The sequence below is a fragment of the Erpetoichthys calabaricus genome, chromosome 9 (genome assembly GCF_900747795.2).
Source record: "Erpetoichthys calabaricus chromosome 9, fErpCal1.3, whole genome shotgun sequence".
NCBI classification, from domain to species: Eukaryota; Metazoa; Chordata; class Cladistia; order Polypteriformes; family Polypteridae; genus Erpetoichthys; species Erpetoichthys calabaricus.
Window position 1 is genome coordinate 175,534,093 of NC_041402.2, and position 14,915 is coordinate 175,549,007.

Genomic DNA, 14,915 nt, shown 5'->3' on the forward strand with positions numbered 1-14,915 from the left:
GGCTGATTAGACTGAGATTTCATTGAAAGTCTACTCATTAGTGACAGTCCTCCAGTAAACACAGAGATATTTGCAAATCCTGAGCTGCCTTGAATGACATTTTATTGTCAGCTCAGATGTGGTTCACAAAAGACAAGTACAGTACATGCAGGTGTCTTCCATCATCTCAGGATGTGGTGGGTTTCTTCTTTTTCTTTGTCCTGTTATATCAGAGTAAGTTAGACCATCAGTGGACTAAAGGGAAAAGGCTGAGAAATCATATTTTTATTTTTTTTTATTACTCTGGGCTTGCTGAGGTCTATGTTCACCTTCTTCATGCCACCCTCTGAAGCATGTAGAGCTCTATTGCTTTAATCAAATTTCTCTATGGAACACTTCAAATGATGCTCGGACAATTTCCATTTGCACAGCCTGAAGTTGGAGATTTAAAATAGCTCAGCTGGCAGCTGTCCCTGGCAGGATCATAGGTGCTGGGTATTTGTACATTGGGAAATGTTCACAGTTAGTGGTGTACTATCAGGGTAAATGCTGGAACTGGACATCCTTTATCCAGGGCCGGATTTTCCTATAGGCTAACTCGGCTTCAGCCTAGGGCCTCAAGATCAAGAGGGGCCTACATTCAAATTGTTAGCAAAATTAAAATTACACTATTCTAAAAACAGTGAACACTAAAACACTGAACCGAAAATAAGGAGAAATTCTACGCATATGACTAATAAACAAACATAAAAATGTATTGGTTAAGATCAACGCGTATTACGTATTTTATTATCTCTCATGTAATTTACAAACTTAAAAATGGAAGGTGAAAGGGCCTCATAAGTGGAATAGCCTAGGGCCTCTTTTCATATAAATCCGGCCCTGCCTTTATCTTTCTTATTTAGGCAAGATGCTTTATTAATGTGGGCGGCATGGTGGCACAGTGGTAGCACTGCTGATTTGCAGTAAGGAAACCAGGGTTCACGTCCAGGGTCCTCCCAGCATGTTCTCACCATGTCTGTCTGGGTTTCCTCCTACAGTCCAAAGCTATGCATGTTAGGTGGATTGGTGATGTTAAATTGGCCCTAATGTGTGTTGAGTGTGTTCCCTGTGATGGATTGATGCCCTGTCAAGGTGCAGTTCCTGCCTCGTGCTCAGTGTTTGTTGGAGTAAGTGGGCTGGGTAGACGGATGAAATTATAACAAAGATGTAGAAATCTATCAAACCTAGGGAGAACATGTGCCCTCTGGTAGCTGGGATTAGGCTGTTCAGGACTAAGCGGGCTAGAAAATCATGACTGGCTTTGTTAATGCTAACATTACAGCTGAGATATCTACGATGTCTGAGGCATTTAACTACTAGGCATTGTTTCTTACTTTCATGGGGTGCTGGAAAGTTGCTGCATTGCACCTGGTAGTGTTAGTGATGTTACAGGGCACAATCCTTGATTTGAAAGGTACTACAGTACATTAATATAAACCTGGTAACTTACATATACATTTTTGGCTTAGCAGATGATTTTATCCAGAGTGGTTTACTTATCTTTATAATCTGCATCAGTGCTTCCCAAACTTGTCCTGGGGACCCCCTGTGGCTGCAGGTTTTTGTTCCAACCAGATTGCTAATCAGTGACAAGACCTGATAACGCTGATCTCATTTAATTAGCTGGTATTTGTTTCTCTTATTCTACATTCAGAAATGCACAGCAGCATGATTTTTACATTTATAAGACATTTAGAAATATTTCTGCTTTTACTAATGTAATGGACAGCCGGGTCCCATGCCTGGCAGGGATGCCCCTGCTGCATCTGTTCCGGGGGAGCAGCCATGGACAGTTCAATACCTCCCCCGGGACGCTTGCTGGCAGCCTCCCTGGCAGACGATGATTCCCCAACCTGGCGCATGGCTCCATGGGAGATGGAGTCCTCCACAGTCTTGTTGGGGGCTCGGATGGCCGCTAGGGGGAGCTGCATGGAGTCTGCAGCCCGGCTGGTTGAATCTTCAGCCCCACCCGGAAGTGCAATTGGAACCAGGTGGTCAAGCACCTGGAATGCTTCCGGGTGGGTTATAAAAAGGACCACCACTCAGAGAGCGAGAGTTGGGAGAAAGGAGATGAAGCTTAAGGAGGAGTGGTGGTAAAAGGGAGAAACTGTTGGCATTGTGTGGTGTGGAAAAGAGTGCTTTTGGGACTGTGTATTGCCTGTGGGTCACGGGGAAGATGTGCGCCCACGGGTGAAGAGAAAAATAAAAGTTCTTGTGCTTTATATGTGCTTCTGTGTCCTTCTGTGCCGGGTCGGGCAGCTATATAGCGCCTTTTCTACATATAGATTTAAATTCTTAACTCTTTTTTCTTGATTTCATTATATTTTGCCCTTTCTTGGTGCAATTTTACCCCTACGTTGTGTCTTATTAATGACAATTAAGAACGAGCAGAGCAGACACCCAGGCACTGAATCATCAAAGGCTGCAACTACTTTAGCATCAGACCCACTGATTAGTAACAAATGGATTCATTAAACAATTAGAACACCTGGAAAAGTAGAATTAAAATCAAAGAAAAAAAAAATCATTATTCCCATATAACTGCTTGGTACATTTTAATACATATAATTTTTTTTTCCAAAGTTATTCTTCAAATTTCTATATTGTTCCCAAAACACAGAACTTGCGAAATAACCGTTCACTTAATTAGCCCAGGAGTCCAATCAAAAACAGAAGCTGGTTGGAATAAAAACCTGCAGAAACAGGGGGTCCCCAGGACCGAGTTTGGGAAGCACTGGTCTGTATAATGCTCAGTTCTTAAGTTAACATTGCAAGTTAAGCTTTTCAGATATGAGTGATGATATATTTGTGTAAATATTTATCTTCATGCAGTACTTTGAATTTCCTCAATTGCCCCAAGGTTCTTTCATAACAGTGGACAACATACATTTTCAAAAGTTTTGCTTTCTGGAACATGTTTTCATGATCATGACAGAGAGCATCGAGCTTGTATTATCATAGTATTTACTCCTCTACTTACCCTTTACCTGTTTTCTTCAAGGGTAAGTGTACTCGTCAAATTCGTTATCGGGTCGGTCTACTGTTGCACTTTAAGATTAACACACACATACATAGCTATACGCATACATACAGAAACTCAACAGTTCCATATGAATGACACACACACAGCTGGTTAACCTCTAGCACTTTAAACCACAAAAGTGCCTTAGGAATAACACAGCCTGTCACTCTCTCAGCACTTCACGAGACTTACTTATTATCGGCACAAACAACATTCAATGTTTTAATGATATCTCAGACCTAAATATTACTATTGGTCTCAAAGAATACATTTAAACATATAAAGGCTCAGTGTCCTTGACTATAGGCCATTTATCAGCCAAGAATGCCTTACTTTATGTACTGTTCCCTACTATTGGGTGGAGTTCACACCCTCAGCCCTAATAAACCTCGCAGCACGGAGGTAATGGCAAATCTCCGGCTGCACCAGGTGCTCAAAGAAATCGAACTTATTATTTCAATCACTCTATAGGCATTAAGACAAAGCACAGAAAGTTAAAAGCAGCATGGTATTTATTACAAGTATAATAATAATACCATTGGAACAAAGAATAATAGAAAATAGGTATTGATAGGAAAGTCTGGATATATAGTCTTTAGAAAAAGCTTACGAAAAAGTAAAGATGACAAGGATGAATGTTGCAGGCGGCTTGTGATCTCGCACTCGAAGTTGCTCTTGATGCTTTTTCTGACGACCAGATGGAAACAGCCGCACGTTGACGTCGCTCTGTTCTCCTCTGACGTCATTGTCCCTTCTTCTTTCTCCCTCCTTCCTTACTTCCTTACTCACTATATCGCTCCTCAGACAAGGCATATTTATTCTAAAATTCTACGGGGGGGGTTTGCAAATGTGATTGTCGGATATTCTGATTGGCTGGCTGTCACTATGAAGAATTAATTCACTGTCCGTTTTTCAAAACAATGAGACTTTTTATGTTCTCTGAGGTGTCACTATGTCTTCCTTTCCGAGGCTGTAAAATAATTAGATGTCCATCCTTTCTCAGGTTATAAAGTAATTGAGCCACCAGCATGTCTTCCTTTCTATGTTGGAACAGCTGATTTAAAAGTGAGTTATAACTGGGAAGAAGACATGCTTTGATTTGTCCTGAATGTAGTTCTGTTGTCTTGTCTTGAACAAAATATAATGGAAATATAAACCAAAATGTACAGATTTTGTACCCCACAACAGAGCTGAACACCAATCTAATTTCAGATCGACTGTGACTAGTAGGAATTTAGAAAAATATGAAGTCAACTTTTATAGGATTTAGCATGTTCATTTGTTTAATGTTTCTGATGAACTGCATTCATTTAAATGAGCTGAAATGTTTTTCTTTTGATTTTCATTTTATTTTTTATTTCTACTCAGCATCAGATACTTCTCGCTTAAATGACCAACAATAGTCGGCCAGCAATAATGGATTCCACATGTCCTGATACTGCTTTTCCATGACGTGAAGTCCTCTTATTGTGTTCATCACTGACTAAACCAAGAAGAGCAGGGAAGAAGTCGAAGTGTGAAAGCAGAAAATTAATCTTTAAACGACATGTCGTGCTTCATGATTTCATATACTTGAAGCACGTTGTGAACCAACTGGATGTAGTTTGGTACTCTGTAGTGTCCAAATTCTCAACAGCATCCGTGAATGACTTCCATGAGAGTTCCTCACAGGTCCAATAGGAAATCTTCAAACCACATGCCATTGATGACATTTATGATTTACAAACCAATATAAATCTTTAATCTTGGCCTCAGCTATTCAAGGACACATCTGTCTTAAATATTACAACACTCCACTGACTGTTCATCGCTTTCTCAAAATATTTCATATTTTATATGAAACATCTTGCTGTTCCACAAGAGGTTTATGTGCCACACTGGATCCAGATGTTTATGAAGTGGCCAATTCTTTTAATGTAATAAGACTTTTGATAAAATAATATTAATTTAATAAGACACTATTTGAGATCACATAGGCACAAGGCAGGAACAAATCCTGGGCAGGACACCAGCCCGCCGCAGGGCACACACACACACACACACCAAGCACAATTTAGAATCGCCAATGTGCCTAACCTGCATGTCTTTGGACTGTGGGAGGAAACCAGAGCACCTGGAGGGAACCCACGCAGACATGGGGAGAACATGCAAACTCCACACAGGGGGGATCCGGGAAGCGAACCCAGGTCTCCTAACTGTGAGGCAGCAGTGCTACCCACTGCGCCACCATTCCGTCACATGGATATTCCACTTGTATATGCATACTTACAATACAAGTGGAAATCACATAGATAGGCAACTGCAATAAAGCGGCACCATGCCATCCTGTATTTTTATTATATTTATAATTTATCCATTCATCCATCTATTTTCCAACCTGCTGAATCTGAACACAGGGTCACAGGGGTCTGCTGGAGCCAATCCCAGCCAACACATGGCGCAAGTCAGGAACAAACCCCGGGCAGGGCGCCAGCCCACCACAGGACACACACACACACACACGCGCACACACACACACCAAGCACAATTTAGAATCGCCAATCCACCTAACCTGCATGTCTTTGGACTGTGGGAGGAAACCGGAGCACCCGGAGGAAACCCACGCAGACACGGGAAGAACATGCAAACTCCACGCAGGGAGGACCCAGGAAGTGAACCCAGGTCTCCTTACTGTGAGGCAGCAGTGCTACCTCTATGCCAATGTGCTGCCCCATATATATACATATATATATATATATATATATATATATATACTGAAAACTATTTGCCCCCTTCCTGATTTCTTATTCTTTTGCATGTTTGTCACACAAAATGTTTCTGATCATCAAACACATTTAACCATTAGTCAAATATAACACAAGTAAACACAAAATGCAGTTTGTAAATGGTGGTTTTTATTATTTAGGGAGAAAAAAAAATCCAAACCTACATGGCCCTGTGTGAAAAAGTAATTGCCCCCTGAACCTAATAACTGGTTGGGCCACCCTTAGCAGCAATAACTGCAATCAAGCGTTTGCGATAACTTACAATGAGTCTTTTACAGCGCTCTGGAGGAATTTTGGCCCACTCATCTTTGCAAAATTGTTGTAATTCAGCTTTATTTGAGGGGTTTCTAGCATGAACCGCCTTTTTAAGGTCATGCCATAGCATCTCAATTGGATTCAGGTCAGGACTTTGACTAGGCCACTCCAAAGTCTTCTTTTTGTTTTTCTTCAGCCATTCAGAGATGGATTTGCTGGTGTGTTTTGGGTCATTGTCCTGTTGCAGCACCCAAGATTGCTTCAGCTTGAGTTGACGAACAGATGGCCGGACATTCTCCTTTAGGATTTTTTGGTAGACAGTAGAATTCATGGTTCCATCTATCACAGCAAGCCTTCCAGGTCCTGAAGCAGCAAAACAACCCCAGACCATCACACTACCACCACCATATTTTACTGTTGGTATGATGTTCTTTTTCTGAAATGCTGTGTTCCTTTTACGCCAGATGTAACGGGACATTTGCCTTCCAAAAAGTTCAACTTTTGTCTCATCAGTCCACAAGGTATTTTCCCAAAATTCTTGGCAATCATTGAGATGTTTCTTAGCAAAATTGAGACGAGCCCTAATGTTCTTTTTGCTTAACAGTGGTTTGCGTCTTGGAAATCTGCCATGCAGGCCGTTTTTGCCCAGTCTCTTTCTTATGGTGGAGTCGTGAACACTGACCTTAATTGAGGCAAGTGAGGCCTGCAGTTCTTTAGACGTTGTCCTGGGGTCTTTTGTGACCTCTCGGATGAGTCGTCTCTGCGCTCTTGGGGTAATTTTGGTCGGCCGGCCACTCCTGGGAAGGTTCACCACTGTTCCATGTTTTTGCCATTTGTGGATAATGGCTCTCACTGTGGTTCGCTGGAGTCCCAAAGCTTTAGAAATGGCTTTATAACCTTTACCAGACTGATAGATCTCAATTACTTCTGTTCTCATTTGTTCCTGAATTTCTTTGGATCTTGGCATGATGTCTAGCTTTTGAGGTGCTTTTGGTCTACTTCTCTGTGTCAGGCAGCTCCTATTTAAGTGATTTCTTGATTGAAACAGATGTGGCAGTAATCAGGCCTGGGGGTGGCTACGGAAATTGAACTCAGGTGTGATACACCACAGTTAGGTTATTTTTTAACAAGGGGGCAATTACTTTTTCACACAGGGCCATGTAGGTTTGGATTTTTTTTCTCCCTAAATAATAAAACCCATCATTTAAAAACTGCATTTTGTGTTTACTTGTGTTATATTTGACTAATGGTTAAATGTGTTTGATGATCAGAAACATTTTGTGTGACAAACATGCAAAAGAATAAGAAATCAGGAAGGGGGCAAACAGTTTTTCACACCACTGTATATATATATATATATATATATACAAACATCTGCCATGGTGCCCTCTCAGTTGCAAGATGCAGATCATAGAATGTTGCATAGTTTACTGTCAAATAATGCAAAGAGTACACGACACGTGTATACCAACTTGTAGACCAACAACAAGCGTTACCTGGTAGGTAACCACCCATACAATCAGATTGTGATTCAGACTACGAATGATATGAATGTAATTATCCCGATCTCCAGGCTGTCAAATAAATGAACCACACGCCGTGGCGCAACGTAAAGAGGCTTCGCCGCTGACGGCTGAGGTTTGATCCCCGAGAGAGGTATAGTGAGTGTGTACACCTGATGAGCCCAAAATAAGGGCAAAACACTTGTCGTGTACTCTTTGCATTATTTGACAGTAAACTATGCAACATATATATATATATATTTATATATTTATTTATAGAGCTGGGGCGGCACGGTGGCACAGTGGGTAGCGCTGCTGCCTCGCAGTTGGGAGACCTGGGGACCCGGGTTCGCTTCCCGGGTCCTCCCTGTGTGGAGTTTGCATGTTCTCCACGTGTCTGCGTGGGTTTCCTCCGGGCGCTCCGGTTTCCTCCTACAGTCCAAAGACATGCAGGTTAGGTGGATTGGCGATTCTAAATTGGCCCTAGTGTGTGCTTGGTGTGTGGGTGTGTTTGTGTGTGTCCTGCGGTGGGTTGGCACCCTGCCCGGGATTGTTTCCTGCCTTGTGCCCTGTGTTGGCTGGGATTGGCTCCAGCGGCCCCCGTGACCCTGTGTTTGGATTCAGCGGGTTGGATAATGGATGGATGGATGGATTTATAGAGCTCATGTCATACATTAATGTTGTTCAACATGGTCAGTAGAATACAATTTATATTACAAATATATATATAGTGTTGCAAAATAGGACACAAACAAAGAGATACGAGTGGGGGCACCACCTTGGTATGTCTGTATAATTGGATTTAAAAAACAAACAAAATGCACAGTAAATGCAGAGTCATCTTTTCAGACTGGAGTTCTGAATAGGAACTAAAATAAGATAGCTGATTTCCGGGTTAAGAGTTCAAGTAGCAGGAAAGGGAGGTCCAGGTGGACAAACACCGAAGTGATGTCAGTGATGGAGTGGCTATCAATCTTCTGAACTGCAAATGGAGGGTTAGAGAAGGCATTAGTACACTGTGCCAACCCCTGGTCCGGTGGGTACTTACCATCATCTAAGCCCTTAAGCTATCTCCCAAGTGCATGCGCGTGACAAGACATATTTATATATTGTGGTCAATGGAAGGAATTTCAGGTGTAAAAGGTAAAATGCGCCAAAACAAACAAAAGTCTTTGACTACAGAGGCCTGCAGTAGTCGCTGTGGGAAGGAGCTTCACCCTGCAGTGACTCCTCATTCCAGGAACTGAGGGGTATGTAGCAGAAGGGGTGGAGTCCATTGCCCTTAATGACCGTCTCCTCGACACTGTGGAAGGAATCAAAGGGGATAAGGTTAGTGCCAGCATTCTCAGAAGAGCCTGGATGATAATCCACTGATGTGTGGGCGTGACAATACGAGGTATATACTTTATAATAGCATTGAAAAGTTTGGAATCCCCAAAAATTTTATTATTTGTGATAGAAAGTGATGTTTTTTTTTCTCATAGTACCATTAAATTGATTAAAAAATAAAAAATACAGACAAGACATGGCTGGTGATGCTAATGACTATTGCTGCTTGAAGTGGCTGCTTTATAATTTATTATTATTCACACTTTCAGAAGCCATTCCTCCAGTGTCCCAATGGCAAACTCTCATAGCTCATCATTAATTATTCATGTTTAAATGGTAATTGGTTATTAGAGAAACCTTTGTAGTTGTGTTAGCACTGCATAAACATTTTAGTCTGTTCAATAAGGCATTTTTTCTTACCTTGGGTTGTGCAATATTCGTGTCCTATGCTTGGGTGCGGACCAGATATTGGTTTATTAGGAATACCTTCAAGTCCAGTAGTTCATGAATGGAGAAATCAAAGCACGGGCAAAGGGTTCATTTGAAGAGAGCTGTGTTGGCATCGGTTGTCTGATAGTAATGCGAAAGCCTTGGGGACATGCAGTATGAGATCCCAGAATAGAAAAAAGCTGTAAAAATCCACTTTGGTAAAAGAAAAAAGCGTCAGTGTGTCTGTCAGGTTGCTATGTCTTTGTCAATACAGCAGATGGCACACCACAAACATTTATAGTAGTAAGATGCATTGCATTTGCCATTCCAACAAAAATTAACACTGCTTTTACAAATTCCTTACCAAATGGCATATAACAGAGACATATACATTGTATTTGTCATTCCAACATTTTTGTAATGCATTTCATCACAGAAATGTTTGTCATGCGCCATTTGTTGGAATGACAAATGCAATGCCTTTTATTTCTACATGTATTACAAAATACACAACATGCACTGCAAACATTAGTGCTAAGTCTACATTGATTATTTAGATTTCAGCCCATCTTAGACGGGTAGCACAGCTAGTAATAATAATAAAAATAAATGTGCAACCTTACTTTAAATGAGAATCAAGTGCAGTAATGGTGATAACCACTAAGTAGTAGCAGCAGATCAAGGAGTTTTGCATTTTAGGGAAATTCCTCAGGGTGACTGAGCTCTTCAATGAAATACTAAGATGGGTGCCATTTTAACCTTCTGTTGCTAAATTTGTACATGTTGGTAGAGTATGTAAAGGAAATCCTTCCATCCAAGTGGCACAGTGGTAGGGCTGCTGCTTTGTCACACGGAAGCCAGGGTTCAAGCCCCAGTTGATCTCTGAGTGGAGTCTGCCTGTTCTCCCTGTGTCCATGGGGGTTTCCGCCCACAGTCCAAAGACATGTAGGTTAGTTGGTTTGGCAGTGCTAAACTGACCGTGTGTGTGTTCACACTGTGATGGGCTGACATCCGGTCCAAAAATGTCTTGTGCTCAATGCTTGCTGGGATTGGCTTTAGCTTTCCCATGCCAATGCTGTGTGTCCTTCCATCCGTTCTTTTTAAATAACCCACTTTTCTATTGTAGGGTCTGGCATCTATTCTGGCAGTATCAGGGGCAAAGTAGGAGCCAATCTGGAGTGTGTTCACACATGTCAGGTCCATGCAGCATTGTCAATTACCTTAAAATGAATGTGCTTTGGTAAGGATAAGAAAATATGAGTTCTTAGTAAGAGCCTCTGTAGACACACAGATGATGTGCAAACTCTGCACAGATAGTCAGCACTGGGGTCCCTGGTGTTGGGATGAGACTGTCTTCACCAGTGGTGGCATCATCATGTAAGGTTATAAACTATAAATTTTGACTTGAAAGCTTTCTGTCCGTTGTTAAGCTTGGCTCTGGGATTCTCAGGCCAGCAGCTTACTGCTAGGTAAATGAAATGTCAGTAATATCTATGTTATATAGTGCCTTTCATGTGTTATCACTTTTGAGTGTTTATGATTCTTACAGTCTGCGGTGGGTTGGCACCCTGCCCAGGATTGGTTCCCTGCCTTGTGCCCTGTGTTGGCTGGGATTGGCTCCAGCAGACCCCCGTGACCCTGTGTTCGGATTCAGCGGGTTGGAAAATGGATGGATGGATGGATGGATTCTTACAGTGAACTAAGACTCTCGTATTGATGCCCTGTTGGTACAGTCCTGTGTATCATGCGTGTTTCTCATTTTGTCTCTCTGTCCCTCTTCTGTGTTTATGTCCTGTCACCCCACCGAGTAGTAAAGTGAGGCATGGCTTTTAAAGGTGTCAAAACTGTCACTTACAAGACATTCTGCTCTCACAAACCAGTACGTTGGGTCTCAAAGCATTCAGTCCCACTGTCGAGGACTATACAGACAGCGCCAAAGTAGGCCCGGCGTCATTAAAATCTCACCAGTCTCCTAGATAACCGAGGAAGGGGCACAAAAATCCCTGCAGCCCATTCAACCAGCGCCAATCCAGACGTCAAAATGTGAAATTTACTGCCGTGCTTTCATTTGCAGTCCAAGAGCTCTGCCCAAATGCTTGCATTCTGCTGTTTTTTTATTTCATTTATTGGCTCTCTGAAGAAGGTTAAAAAAATATCCCACCCTCCCCCCTCACGTCCCCCACCCCAGCTCTCCATTTCTCCTTCAGCCCTCCTTTCTTCCCTGTTTTCCTTCTTTGGCTTCTCCTGTCACTTCCTTCCCTCATTTTTTGGCTTTCTTTTATGTTCTTCTTATCCCTTATTTCCCTGCACTCCTCTTTTCATTCTATAGTTTTCCCCTTTACCTGTAGTCCTTTCATCTTCTGTTGCCCTCCTATTCACAGTAATCTTTTCTGTTTCTCATCTTTTTCCCTTCTGTTCTGATTTTCCTTTTCCTCAATCATTCTTTATTTTCTCAGATGATTATGTAAATTATTGATAAGGGAGGTGAGTGAGACAAAGGAGAGGAGTCAGGTGGAGAATTTTGTTTCTTGATGCAAAGAGAATTGCCTGCAAGTTAACATCAGCAAAACCAAAGAACTGGTCAATGACATTCACCGCACTAAAGAGCCTTTATGTCTGGTAGTAGTAGTAGATGGATGTGTGTAGATGGATGTGATCCAGTAGTGGATGTGGAGGTGGTCCACTCCTATAAGTACGATGGGGTTCACATCAATGACAGGTTGGACTTGTTTTCAGAACACAGACTGGAACGGACGCGGCTTTCAGGAATCGAGCGAAAGCAGAGCTCTTCAGTCACGCCCTGGATGGCTTCTGTGGCCTCAGGTTTTTGCTTTAACCAATTTCTTAAATAGAATGTGTCTACTTACTGCTAAAGAATGGGGTTTGGATCTCAGTTTTAGTTAACTCACTTGTTACAATTTAGAAGCCTTAATTGCCTAGTTTAGTTTTAAACAGCTACATCTGGGGTTTAATTGTCACCTGCCTTCTTCACCAGCCATCAGTTAATAATGAGGTGCAAATGACAAAGGGGCCACCAGCTCTCCGGTTAATCTGCTTCCATTTAAACCTGTGCACGTGCATCATGAAGTATCTGCGTTTATATAATGTTTAGAAATTAAAGAGGGAGAAGGGAATAACCAAGAGGTACACATATGTTGAAGACCACAAAATATATGAATGATTTTCTCAGAAAGTGAAAAATCTACAATATGATAAAAATATTTTTTGGAAGAATGAGGGCACTAAACCCGCCATAGAATTAAATAACAAGTCTCATTACCTGGTAGGCCTGGCTTCGAATTATTAAACTGGTTGAAATGAAAGTCTGCAGCCAGTACAGACCTCCAGGACCATTAAGCAGCATTAAGCACCTCCATTAAGCAGAAGTCCGGAATTGTAATTAAAAACTGTGCCACCTCATTACCCTTCCCTGGGTTCTTATCTGGTCAGAGCCTGTAAGACATTCCCTAAACTCTCTGCAGATTTGACATCTCTTCTTTTTCTCCTTGTTAAACTCTTCTCTTTATCTTCTCCTTTACTCCTCCCTTCCATCTTGCTTTTTGTCATTTCATTGTACTGTATTTTCTCCTTTTTCTCTTCTAATCTCTATACTTATTTCTTCTTTCTCATTTTCTTCCCCTTATGCCTGTACTCCTCCCTTCCTTTTCTCCACTCTTTGCTCCCTGTGTTTCCTTCTTCTATTTGTCTCCTTTTTCTCTTTCCTACAAGTTATTATGGTCGCTATTTGCTTGTATCCTTTTATCTTCTTTCTTTCTTTGCATCTCTCCTTTATTTTTCCTTCTTTATGAGCCGCTCTTCTTTTCCTCCTCAACCTCTTCCCCATTCACCTTTGCTGCTTTCTTAAATTCTCTGTTTTTTCCCCATAACAGCGTGCAATTCCCACTTCTCCTTATACTTCTTTATTGTATCTTCTTGTTTTTGTTGGTCTGATATTCTTCTTTTTTCTGCACTTTATTTTGATTATTTTTGTTTCTGCCCCTTTACTGTTTGCCTGACTGCCTGCCTCTCATTACTTTATATCTCATCTCCCTTTGCTCCTGTCTTTCTGCCTCTCATTACTGTTCACCCCATCTCCCTGTACTCCCCTCTTTCTTCCTGTCATTACTGAACACCCCATTTCCCTGTGCTTCTTTGCTTCTGGCTGCCATTACTATACACCCTTCTTCCCAGTATGCCCCTCTTTCTGCCCCTCTCCTGTACATCCCATCTCCCTCTGCTCCTTTTTCTGCCTTTCATTGCCGTGCTATCTGTCACCCTTGCTCTTCTCTTTCTTACCATCAACTGTATACTCAATCTCCCTGTGCTCCTCTCACCCTTTCCTCTCAGTACTGTACACCTCATCTCCCTGTACTCCTCTCCTTCTTTCTGTCACTACTGTACAAGCCCATCATCTTATGCTCATTTTTCTGCCTCTTATTACTGGACAGTCTGTCTGTCACACTGTGCTCCTCTTTCTGCCCTCAACCATATCTCCCTTTGCTCCTCTTTTCCTGCCTCTCATTGTTGTACACCCCATCTCCTTCTGTTCCCTTTTCTTTCTGCCCCTCTTTCCCTTTCACTCCGTCCCTGAGTTTCTCGCTCTTGTTCCCTTTCTTTTCACTCTTGCACTTCTTTACTTCCCAGTCTCTCTCCCTCTCGCTCTCCATGAATAAAACTCAGGGTTTCCTGCCAAGGCAGAGGGCTGCAGATTTGTTTCTATTTCTTTTTTGTGAAGCCCCCTCAAGTGCTTCTATGCAATGACAAATGCTCAAAGAACTCCCCTCTTCCGTGCCGGATTCTCACATTCCCTACTGGAATGCTTTTCAGTAAATTATTTTCTTGTGGGCTGGGGGCAGCTGCTGCCCAGAAAACCCCCCGGCCCTTCTTGTCCTTCGTTTTCAGCTCAATAGTCACTGTTCTCATCAGCCTTCATTTTTGGGTGTACTGGCTGGACCGGTTAGTGGGACACACAACGCCTTCCAGCTGAGGTGTTCTGGCAGCCGTTTATATTTTTGCTTCTGGGTTCTTGTAAAGGTTCATCATCTCTTTCTGTTTGTTCTCCTGTGCTATTTGTGTCAGGCCGCTTTGGCCATTTTCGTGCTTGGAGGCATTGATTTATGACTAAGACATTTATTTATTTTTGGGCTGTCACGCTCCTTTCAACTCCTGGCTTTTGTTGTAACAGCATGCAAATATTGTGTTACTCACTGGAAGCAACACCTGGGTGATTTGCCAGTAGGTAAATGTGGGCGTGCTGGTGTGAGGGAAGGGGTGCGAACCTGCTGCTGCCACACCACTGAGGTACAGCTGCACCGCCTCCCAAGGCTCCGAGTGCGCAGTCTTTTGGAAAGTCATTTGCATATTCAACAATATGCAAATGGTGCTAAATAGTTTTGTTTTAATACAAGGTGTAAAGTTTGAACTTTTTATGCTGAGAAGAATTGATGGTGTCTGCAGAGCTGGCAGGATTATGCAAGGGGTGAGAAATTTGAAGGCAGCAATGACCTCTGTGCTCTACACTTAGGATCTGGCGATGGGGCTTAATAGGTTTGGTGTACCTGAATGGGCAAAAAAGACCCTGCAGCCTGGAAT